Here is a 12776-nt window from a genome sequence, read left to right on the forward strand (position 1 = left end):
GAACAAAATAGCTATTCCAAAATTTTGATAAAATGGATTCGGAGAAAAGGGGCACAAGGGGGGGGGCTTGTTACTTTTTGATAACTTTCGATTCTTAAGAACTTACAACTTACATGTTACAATTCTTGCCCTGAGTGCTATGGAGGATTTTTTTAACCCCTAATTTACAGTATTTTAAATTTTAGAGTATTTTGAACAAAATTGCTATCTAAAATTTTTTCTGATGTATTTGGGCGGAAAGGCATGGGGGGGGGAGGGGTAGATACCCTGCGATCACTTTTGATGACTCTTAAGAGGTAATTCGAACTTTAAATTTCTGATCAAACGAGCATCTCTGAAGTTTATACGACAACCCCTTTACATAAAACCTTATATGTCCACGGACCATAGTTTACAATACTGGCTCTCAAGTACTGGGGGACGCGCCGACCCCGGAGTCTTTGTTATAGGATATTTAAACTATGTTGAACAAACTACCTATCTCAGAATTATGATTGGATACATTTCGGGAAAAGGGGTCTTGGATGACCCAGTTGCCCTCCGATCACTTTTGACTCTTGAGAAGGGCTCTAGAAATTCTGATTTACAATCGAATAAGCTCCCTACGAAGTTGATACGACCATCCCGTCCATAAAATAAGTTGTATGGAAATTTACAACACTCGAATTTTACAACACTTGTTCTCAGATTCTGGGGTGCTGATTTATCCCTTAAGTTTTGTTATATTATCTTTGGTCTATTTTGAACAAAATGGCTGTATACAAAATTCGATTGGACACATTCGGGGAAAGAAGGTCAGGAGGGAGGGAGCGCTAGTTTCCATCGGATCACTTTTGACTCTTAAAAGGCGAATTAAAACGCTCAATTTCTAATCATTTGAGTCCTCTCCAAAGTTTATACCACCACCTCTTCCATAGAAACCTTATATACCCCCACGGTATAAATTACAACCCTCCTCCTGGCTCTGGGGGCGTTATGTTGACAACAAAGTTATGTTGTCTTATCGTTGTTATCGTTTGTTTGTCTCGAGGGGGAGTATGCCCTCCATTAACTTGTGATTCATAAGAAAGTAACTAGAACTTTCAATTTTCAATCAAATGAGCCATCTTCGAAGTTTAAACGACCAACCCTTATATAAAAACCTTAGACACCGCTGGGGCATAACTTAAAACACTCTCTGGTGAGTTGTGTCGACCCCGGAGTTTTTGTTATCTAATGTTTGAACTATTGAAAATTGGGTATCTCAGAATTTGTATCGGATGGATTTGGGGGAAAAAGGTGAGGGGGAAGATCCGAGCTAGATGGGCTCGGATCTCTTCTGATCCTTAAAAAGTGAACTAGATTTTCCAATTTCTGATCAAATGAGCCACCTTCTAAGTTCACATGACCACCCCTTACATAAGAACCGTATACGCCTTTGAGGCACAACTTAAAACACTTACCCACGGGCTCTGGGGGGCTGTGTCGACCCCAGACTTTTTGTTACCTGATGTTAGAACTATTATAAGAAACGTCTATCTCAAAATATGTAACGGATGGGTTTGGGGAAAAAGGCTAGGGAGGCTAGTTGCCTTCAGATCTCTTTTGACTCTAAAAAAGTGAATAGAACTTGCAATTTCCAATCAAATGAGCCCACTCCGAAGTTAATACTAGCATCCCTTCCACAACAACCATATTTGCCCCCAGAGCATAAGTTACAACGCCTGCCCCCGGGCCATGGCGGGTTGCATCGACATCGGAGTTTTTGTTATTTGAACTTTGAACTATCTAAAAAAGGGCTATCTTAAAATTTGTTTCGCATGGGTTTGAGAAAGAAAGGGCGTAGGGGCGGGGGGAGGGTGCTAGTTGCCGTGCGATCTTTTTTGATTCTTAAGAAGTGAGCTAGAACTTTCAATTTCCTTTCAAATTGGGCCTCTCTGGGGCTTATACGAGCATCCCATCCATAAAAACCCTATGCGCCCCCAGGGCATAACTTACAAAGTCTTCCTCCAGGCCCTAGGGGGTTGTATTGACACCAAAGTCTTCTTATCTGACTTTTGAAATATTTTTAACAAAATGGCTAACTCAAAACTTTTATCGGATGCGTTTGGGGAAAAGGGGCGTAGGAGGAGGGGGGCTATCTACCGTAGGATCTCTTTTGACTCTTAAAAAAGGAACTAGAACTTTCAATTTCCAATCAAATGAGCCTTCTTTGAAGTTTATACGTGCATCTATTCCATAAGAACCATATTTGCCACAAGGGCATAACTTACAACGCCTGCTCTCGGGTCCTTGGGGGTCGCGCCGACACTGGAGTTTTTGGTATCCGATCTTTGAACTATTTTGAACAGAATGACTATCTCAAAATTTTCATTGGATGTATTTGGGGACCCTCTCTGAAGTTTGTACGAGCATCCATTCATAACAACCATATTTGCCCTCAGGGCATAACTTACAACGCCTGCACCCGGGCCCCTGAGGGATTATGTCGATTCCCGGGTTTTCGTTATATGATCTTCGAAATATTTAAAAAAATGGCTATCTCAAAGTTCTTATTGGATGGGTTTGAGGAAAATGGGGCGTGGAGGGAGGGGGCTATTTGCCCCTGATATCTTTTGACTATTAAAAAGTGAAGTATAACTTTCAATTTTAAATCAAATGAGCCCTTTCCGAAGTTAGTTCTAGCATCCTTTCATTAGGGACTATATATACCCCCAGAGCGTAATTTACAACGCCTGCCCCCGGACCCTGGGGAGTTGTGTCAGCACAGGAGTTGTTTTTCTTATTTGACCTTTGAACTATTGTTAACAAAATGGCTATCTCAAAGTTTGTGTCGGAAGAGTTTGGAGGAAAATGGGCATGGGGGGGGGCTAGTTGCCCTCGGATCTCTTTTGACTCTTAAAAAGTGAACTAGAGCTTTAAATTTTCAAGCAAATGAGCCCTATTTGAAGTTTATACGAAGATCCCTTTCATAAGAACCTTATACACCCTCAGGACATAACTTACAACGCCTGCCCCCTGGGCCCTGGGGGTTTTGTCGCCATCGGAATTTTTGTCGTCTAATTTTCGAACTGCTTTTTTCAAATGACTATCCCAAAATTTATATTGGCTGGGTTTGGGAAAAAAAGCCTGGGGGCTAGTTGTCCTCCAATCACTTTTGAGTCATAAAAAGGGCACTAGAACTTCCGCTTTCCAATCGAAGAGCCCCCTCTGAAGTTTATGCGACCACCCCTTCCCAGTAAAGTGCCTCTGGGAAAAAAATAATAATAAAACATTGGAGCCGTATGGCCATTGCAATAGGCAACGCTATAGCGTTGCCTCTGATTTGATTTACTGGATATAAATTTATACAGTGCAATCATCCCCTGTCTCAACCCTCATACAAAGCCGGAACAGATGCAAGCCGTTCCGGAGAACGTGGAAACATAAGCGTCATAAGATTTTTTTTTACTGGTAGACAAGTCAGATTTCTTTTGAACGCGAAACTTGGCTTCACCTTTAGAACACTAAATTTTTAAGAATCGAATTTTAACATAATTTATTCCAATACATACATAATGGCACATCCAATAATGGCACGTAAGTCGTTGCGTGCCATATTAGTTACGCGCCATTGTAGTTGCGTCCCTGTGTCCCACCTGTGAACATGGATATATATATATATATATATATATATATATATATATATATATATATATATATATATATATATATATATATATATATATATATATGTTTTTAACTACGTAAAACTTGCGAATATACAACATTCTTCGCTGTCCCATTGCGTGTCCCCGTCGTCATTTATATATCCCCCTGTGCCCCCTGACGTCCCCGTTGTAGTTGTTTCCCTGTGTCCCGGTCGTCATTTATATTCCCTGTGTCCCGGTCGTCATTTGTGTCCCGGTGTTTTTTTCTTTTTAGTTTTTGTCAGTCGACAAACAACTTCATGACGACATACAGCTCAATCCTTATAATGACGTCAGTCGACACACAAACATGACGTCAGTCGACAGACACGCAAACAAACAACTTATTTTTATATATATAGATAAACATTACTGCATAAGTAATATGCAGGCTCGAAGGGACGCTTTCAGCGTCTCTGTTGTAATCACGTCGACTCCAGGTGCACGTCGATTTTTCAGCTTTTTCACAGCTGTCGTCACTTCTTCCGTGCTGAGGGGGGGGGGAGTTAGCACTTACGTCAATTTGTAAAAATGGCGTATCTGGTACTGTTTCTGGATCATCATGTGTGGGCCTATTTAAGACTTTCTCGGAATATGAAGCACATCTCTCGTTAGCTTTCTGTAGATCCGAAATAGTGTCTCTATTTTCATCTTTTACAAGGGATGTACGATTTGTTTTCTTTCCAACTATCCCGTTTGTTAGTCGATAAACCATTATTGAGCCTCCTTTATTTGTAGCTTCTTCTGCAAGCGCTGCTTTTCTTTCGATGGCAATTCTTTTGTCTTTCCTGGCACTTCTTTTCACCGCTTTATCCACTTCTTTGTAACGGAGCTGTAATTGGGCTTTTTGCTCAGGGCTCGACGTATCAAACAGTTCGTGGTAACGCACTGTAGTAAGGAGCGACCCGGCTCAATAGTAACCAAAACTAAAAAAATAGAATTTTGATACCAATAATTACGTCAAAGGATTCGTATTTTAATGCTGATTTTAAATATATAAGTTCCATCAAGTTTAGTCTTACCCATCAAAAGTTACGTGCATGAGAAAATTTGCCTTATTTTAGAAAATAGGGAGAAACACCCCCTAAAAGTCATAGAATATTAACAAAAATCACACCATCAGATTCAGTGTATCAGAGAACCCTACTGTAGAAGTTTCAAGCTCCTATCTACAAAAATGTGGAATTTTGTAGTTTATTTGTTTGTTTGTTGTTTTTTTTTTGTTTTTTTTTAGGGGTAATCATATCGACCCAGTAGTCCTAGAATGTTGCGAGAGGGTTCACTCTAACGGAAATGAAAAGTTCTAGTGTCCTTTTTAAGTGACCGAAAAAGTTGGAGGGCACCTAGGCCCCCTCCCACGCTAATTTTTTCCCAAAGTCACCGGATCCAAATTCTGAGATAGCCATTTTATTCAGCATAGTCAAAAAACCTTAAAACTATGTCTTTCGGGACAACTTGCTCCCCCACAGTCCCCGTGGGATGGGCTACAAGTCATAAACTTTGACCAGTGCTTACATATAGTAGCGGTTATTTGTAAGTGTACAGACATTTTCAGGGGAATTTTTTGATTGGTGAGGGGAGAGGGGGGTTGAGGGTAGGTGGTTATGTGGGGGGAACTTTCCACGGATGAATTTGTCAAGGGGGAAGAGAATTTCCATTAAGGGGGCACAGGATTTTCTACCATTATTTTAAAAAAAAAACTGAAAAAGTAAATATGAAAAAAAAATTCAACTGAAAGCCTCCTCAACGCCTGTTCCCTCCTCAACGCCCTGCTCTTTACGCTAAAATTTTTTACTATTTTAAAGAGTAGAGTTGAGAGAAAGAATCAAACTTTAGCTTAAAGAGCGGGGCGTTGAGGAGGGAACAGCCCCTTTCATATGCAGAGTAATTTCCGTTCGTTTTAAGTTTTAATGTTGCTCCTTACTTTCAGTTAAAAAAACTTGTTTTTTTTATTTAATTCAGGATAAGTGTCCAGGTCTCCTTGCGGCTACTGAAGTATTTCCTGGTGTCATCCGATATCCATTCTTCTTTCTTTCTTTTCTTGAAGCCAAGGTTAGCTTTCGCAACGTCATGGTACACACTCTTGATTGAGGTCCATATGTTCTCTACATCAAAGTCATCGGCTTCTTCGAGCAGGTTTAACGCTTCAAATCTGTTATGTGGCGATAAGCAGAAGTTTTGCGGATGTCAGGATCTTTCAGCTTATCGATGTCGAATTGTTTATGTGTTGCGGCGTTAGTTTACCGCTTATGAGCTTTTAGTTTGATTCTTACTTCGGCTATCATCAGGATGTCATCTGAATTAACATCCGCTCCTCAAAAGCCCCTCACGTCAGATAGACTACATTTCTAATGTCTTGATATGAGAAAATGGTCGATCTGGTTCTTCGTTCGGCCGTCGGAGGACACCCAAGTGTACTTGTGCATTGTTTTATGACCGAACATACTACCGCCTATTATCAAATCGTTGCTTAGTGCATAATCGATTAGTAGTGTACCGTTCTCATTTATCTCTCCCATGTCATGTGGGCCTAGAACTTCAGGGCAGTACTGGCGGTCTGCACCGACTTTAGCGTTTCGATCGCCAGCCACACAGAGTATATCATGCCTGAGGACGTCTTTGGTGGCAGAGTGTAGCATGTTATAGAAAGAATCTTTCTCCTCTTCATCAGCTTCGTTCGTTGGAGTGTAGCAGGCGATGATGGTCATTTTTTTGTGATTTGATACAAAACAAGCTGTCATTATACGTTCGTTAACTGGGTTCCAGTTTGTCATTGCTTTGTGTGCAAGTGGCGACATCAGAATTCCTACACCAACGCGGTGGACAGAAGGGTGACCACTAAATGCCATGGAGTCCACCGAGATTTCACTGAGAACGAGTATATGGATGAGGTATTGTCTCATCTCTTTAATAACTTGGTCTGTCTTGAATATCTAGTTCATCGTTCTCACGTTCCAAAAACCCATCTTTAGATTCTGTTTCGCAGTCAAAAATAGGGTCCGGGGCATGCGAGGGTCATTATCTGGGGAGATGATGTATCCGAAGCTGTTTTAGACGTTACAGTTGCAGTTGTTTTTCCCCCGAGGGTTGCCCCTCAAGGTCCCGGGTGTGGGTTGCAAGCCCACAGCCCAACCCTCCTCATTTGCAGACTTGGGACCGTCATGCTCCGTTTTGAGTTTGACTCGGTTATTTATTGTAATTCTCTCCGTTTTGGGTTTCGTTTATTTATTCATGGGGATTCGTGGTAGTTTTAAGGTTGGAAGATTATTGACTTTATTTCTGATCATTTTTGAGTTAATGAAGCTCTTCACTTTTCTCTGATAAACTTGTTTTGTAGAAAAAAGTTTTTAGATTAACTTCTGTTTATTTTTTATAGACAGTTTTTTCATGGAAAAAAAGTGTTTTATATATTTACAGTTTTTTCTATGAGAATTCGTTTGGCTTGCTAATTGTATTTCGAAGAAAGTTTTTGACCAAAGTTTAATCCTGAGACAAATAGTATTCTTTAACTTAATTTTTCATTTTCTCAAGCTGACCTGAAAAAACATAATATCATTCCCAAAAATTTTTCAACCTGGGTGTTGAACCCCCAATCATTCTCGATGTATTACTGAGGTAGCATATTGGCAACCATATTCACACTACTTTTTGATTTAGTTTTAAAGTGATATTAATTTTTAAAGAATAATGGGCCTGTTACATAATTGTGGGGACTGACATACCCAATATCCCTAGAGACATAGTTACTGGACCGTTCTTCTATGCTGAACAAAATGACTGTCCAAAAATCCTTATAGGATGCGTTTGGACAATGAATGGACTTGGGAGGAGATCTGTTTGCCCTCCAATCTCTTATGAATCCAACCTCCAAAAAATGGCACTAGGACTTTTTGATTTAGTTCAGCATCCGCCTAAGTATTCCTTGAAAGCTTCAACTTAATTCTCTGAGCAATAGTTGTAGTAATATTAGTAGCAGTATGCACATAACACCTTTGGTGTCTTCAACACCCCCTTCAACACGAGCTGCAAGTTTAATATTAATACCATGAACCGTTCTTGAAGTATTTTTTATGTCTTCCCTTAGCAACCTGTGTGGGCATAGTGTGGTACAATTTAGTTCTCTACAGTTTCTTCTACAGTAGTAGCAGTAGCAGTAGTAACAGCAGAATTAATTTTGTAGCCTTAATGTTAGTGGCAGTAGTAGTAATAGAAGTAGTAATGGTAGTAGCAGTATGAGTAGAAGCATTAGCAACAGGATGCACCTCATACTTTAATACGCCTGTCCTGTCTGGAGCCCGTCAGCATTGAGAACCACCTATCTAATGCAGAAACTGGAGTCAGTCCAAACACGGGAAACCAGGATCATCCTGAATAACAGAGACCTTTCTTACCACGATGCCCTAGCAACCCTTGAACTCTAAAGTTTGGAACTCCGTTTGGGTGAGCTTATCCTGAGGTTTGGAAAAATGCTGCTGCCTAACCCTGCTCACCGTGATATTTTACCACCAGAAGCCTTGACAGTCAGCCGTACGAGACAGAAGCTAAAACTTGTGCCTGAGCGTGCTCGGATAAACCGCTACCAGAACTCTTTCGTCCCTTTTTTAACGTCAATATATAATAGTACTTAATAACATGTTTTGTACTTCAACATCAAATTAGCCATTTGAGTTACGATTGTTGTTTAAATAAACCTTTCTCTCTCTCTCTCTTTCTATTGGTTAGTTCAACATCCCCCACAACAAGCCCTGTTAGTTTCAATATCACACACAAAACCTTTGAGAACTTACATACAGACTGCATGTTGTGATTAAGCTAACCTTTCCCCACAAAAAAATTTCTCAACGTATTACCTTTAAAATAAATACAATAGAATTAGTAGCCTAGTTGAAGTAGTAGTACCATTAGAAAATACAGCATTGATAGAAGTATTAGTAGTAGCGTGCATATACTGCCTTTTGGTTAGATGACCTTCCCCATTTAGCACTCTCTGAAAGTTCCAACTTAATAACCAAATCAATTCTTGAGATACACTCTTTTGACGATGTGCAAACACTTAGCGTCTTTTGATTTAGTTCAAATTTTCCCTAGACATTGTAGATGGAGTAGTCTAGTAGCATTTGCATTAGTGGTAGCACTCATAGTAGTCGTAATTTAACAGGATTGGTAGTATACAAATATCCTCTTTTTGAATACCTCCCTTATCATTTACTGAAATTTCCAAATTAATTTACCCAGTCATTCATGAGTTACGCCCGTTTGACTATCTGTAATAAATTAAGCAAAAAAAAAAAAATAATGGCTTTTAATTTCAACATTGCAATGAAAAAATAAAAACCAAACAACATCTTAATAATAAAGAAAAATATGCTCCGAATATTTCGGCCCCACGTCCGAGAGCCTTTCTCAACGGATAAAGACGAAAAGAACAAGAAAAAAAGAACATTCCTTTTTAACACATAACACAAAAAAAACTAAACACACGAAAAAATAAATTAGAAAAACTCGTATTATAAACAAACTTCCAGCACTGACGTTACAATCTATATATATCTATATATATATATAAAAATAAGTTGTCTGTCTGTCTGTGTGTCAGGTGACGTCATGTTTCTGTGTCGACTGACGTCATGAAGTTAGTTGTCGTCATTTTTGCTATGACGGTGACGTCATTAAAGATATTTAAGACATATATGTTCACGTAGAAATCTATTAATGTTTAAGTTTAAAATGACTGATGAACTTACAATGGCAAAAGCCGATGAAGATGCTCAAAGAGTCTATGCCAAAAAACTTGCTGCTGATAGAGAAAGTCAGAAAAGAAAGCGTCCCGAGGAATCAAAAGAACAGCAAGGAAACAGGCTTGAGGTTAAAGAACGCAAACCGCGCAGTTAGATGAAGATCCACCTGGACAGCGAGAGTCAAAACATATCAAAACTGAAAATTATAGCGATGATGATTGGGTTTGGGATTTTGACTTGGATAAGGTCATCAATGCCTACCAGATTTTATTTTAAAAAACAAAGGTTCGGCGATATGTATTTCATAGTGAAGCTGAAAAATAAAGAAGAAAAAGAAAACTGAAAAAAGAAAAAATGTAAAAAACTAAAAAATACTAAAAAGAAAAAACACTCAAAGAGAAATTACAGACCGGGACACAAATGACGACCGGGACAGAGGGAATATAAATAACGACCGGGACACTCAAAGAGAAATTACAGACTGGGATACCGGGACACAAATGACGACCGGGACACAGGGAATATAAATGACGACCAGGACACAGGTATTTAAGAATATCGTTCAAAGACAAATTTTTAATTGTAAGAAGACCGTTGAAAGAGAAATTTCTAATTGTAAAATGACTGAAGAATCTACAATGGCAAGAAGAAATAGAAAACTGAAAAAAGAAAAAATGTAAAAAACTAAAAAATACTAAAAAGAAAAAACACTCAAAGAGAAATTACAGACCGGGACACAAATGACGACCGGGACAGAGGGAATATAAATAACGACCGGGACACTCAAGGAGAAATTACAGACTGGGATACCGGGACAAAAATGACGACCGGGACACAGGCAATATAAATGACGACCAGCAAAACAATGGCAACACCCGAGGAAGCTGCTCAAAACGAATGTATTCACGCCGAAGTAGCTGAGTTGGTAAAGCGTTATGTTTCAGGTTCTAGCTCCGAGAGGCTCCAGGTTTGAACCTTGGTTTTAGCATTAACATAAAAGAAGAAAAAAACTAAAAAAGGTAAAAACTACAAAAAATTAAAAAGAATATATATATATATATATATTTATTTATATATATATATATATATATATATATATATATATATATATATATATATATATATATATATATATATATATATATATATATATATATATATATATATATATATATATATATATATATATATATATATATATATATATATATATATATATATTTTTATATATAGATATATATATATCTTCTATATATATAAAAATAAGTTGTCTGTCTGTGTAACGATGACTCTGGTCAAACATTTTCAGATCAATTGCTGGCAATTGGAAACGGAAAGCTCCCAGTAGTGGGAAAGCCAAGAATGTTGTATATTCGCAATTTTTACGTAGTTTGAAACACATATATAAATCTATCTATATTCACAGGTGGGACACAGGGACACAACTACAATGGCGCGTAACTAATATGGCGCGTAAAGACTTACGCGCGCGGGGGGGCTTGGGGGGGGGCGCGAAGCGCCCCACCAACTAGGTGTTGGGGTGGCGCGAAGCGCCACCCCAACAGCTAGTATATATATATATATATATATATATATATATATATATATATATATATATATATATATATATATATATATATATATATATATATATATATATATATATATATATATATATATATATATATATATATATATATATATATATATATATATATATATATATATATATATATATATATATATATATATATAAATAAGTTGTTTGTGTACTGACGTCATGTTTGTCGACTGTCGACTGACGTCATGTTTGTCGAGTCGAATGACGACATGAAGTTGTTTGTCGACTGACGTCATGTTTGTCGACTGACGAAATTACAGACCGGAACACCCGGACACAAATGACGACCGGGACACTCAAAGAGAAATAACAGACTGGGACACCGGGACACAAATAACGACCGGGACACAGGGAATATAAATGACGACCTGGACACAGGGACACAACTACAACGGGGACGCCGGGGGCACAGGGGGGATATATAAATGACGACCGGGACACAGGGAATGTTTGATTAGCAATCACCATCAACAAAGCTCAAGGGCAATCATTAGAATAATGAGGTATAGATCTGAATACGGATTGTTTTTCCCATGTACAATTATATGTTGCATGTTTAAGAGTCGGTAAACCTGACAATCTATTTATATGCACAGACAATGGGACAGCGAAGAATGTTGTATATTCGCAAGATATAAGTATATAAGGCTTTGTATATGGCGTCATTATAATATGACACTACAGACCGGGACACAAATGACGACCGGGACACAGGGAATATAAATGACGACCGGGACACTCAAAAAGAAATTACAGACCGGGACACCGGGACACAAATGACGACCGGGACACAGGGAATATAAATGACGACCGGGACACTCAAAGAGAAATTACAGACTGGGACACCGAGACCCAAATGACGACCGGGACACAGGGAGTATAAATGACGACGGGGACACAGGGAATGTTCGATTAGCAATCACCATCAATAAAGCTCAAGGGCAATCATTAGAATAATGAGGTATAGACATGAATACGGATTGTTTTTCCCATGGACAATTATATGTTGCGTGTTCAAGAGTAGGTAAACCTGACAATCTATTTATATGCACAGTCAATGGGACAGCGAAGAATGTTGCATATTTGCAAGTTTTACGTAGTTAAAAACATATATATATATCTATCTATATTCACAGGTGGGACACAGGGACACAACTACAATGGTGCGTAACTAGTATGGCACGTAACGACTTACGCGCGCGGGGAGGCTTAGGGGGCGTGAAGCGCCCCCACCAACTAGGTGTTGGAGTGGCGCGAAGCGCCACCCCAACAGCTAGTATAAGAATAAAACCAAAGCGAATGTCTACAGTGAAACCACTGTCACTCTCCACTCAACACTAAGTGTATAGATGAGAATCTACTAAAAGTGTGTGTTTCTTGGAACCTTGTCTTCTCCAATATTTAGCAAAGAGCTTATAGTTTGTCCTGATTTAAATGATGTTTTTATTCAATGTTTTTTTAGTTCTCTTCTTAATTTCTGCGGCAACATTTGGATGTAAGGCAAAGTTATATTATTTGTTTTGAACTTGTTTATGTAATTTGTTTGTGTAATTTGTTTGAGTTGACCCATATTCTTCTAATATTACAGGTTCCACTTACTTTTTTTTTCCTTTTTTCAATTATTTGAGAAACCATATTTTCAGAATATCCATTACCTTTTAGAATATCCTTAATAAAAGGTAGTTAACTATTCATGTACTCTGGTGATGTTTATTTTAATACCCTATCAACCTAAGAAATACCTACACC

The 12776-nt window shown here is 38.5% G+C and overlaps 1 protein-coding gene across 2 annotated transcripts in view; it reads left to right on the plus strand.

Moving 5' to 3' along the window:
* Positions 1-12776, plus strand: part of LOC136036887 (adhesion G protein-coupled receptor L1-like) — a 150159-nt gene that overhangs the window by 29021 nt on the left and 108362 nt on the right. The gene's annotated exons all lie outside the window — the stretch shown is intronic.

This window comes from Artemia franciscana, chromosome 16 (assembly GCF_032884065.1).
Source record: "Artemia franciscana chromosome 16, ASM3288406v1, whole genome shotgun sequence".
Classification (NCBI taxonomy): domain Eukaryota; kingdom Metazoa; phylum Arthropoda; class Branchiopoda; order Anostraca; family Artemiidae; genus Artemia; species Artemia franciscana.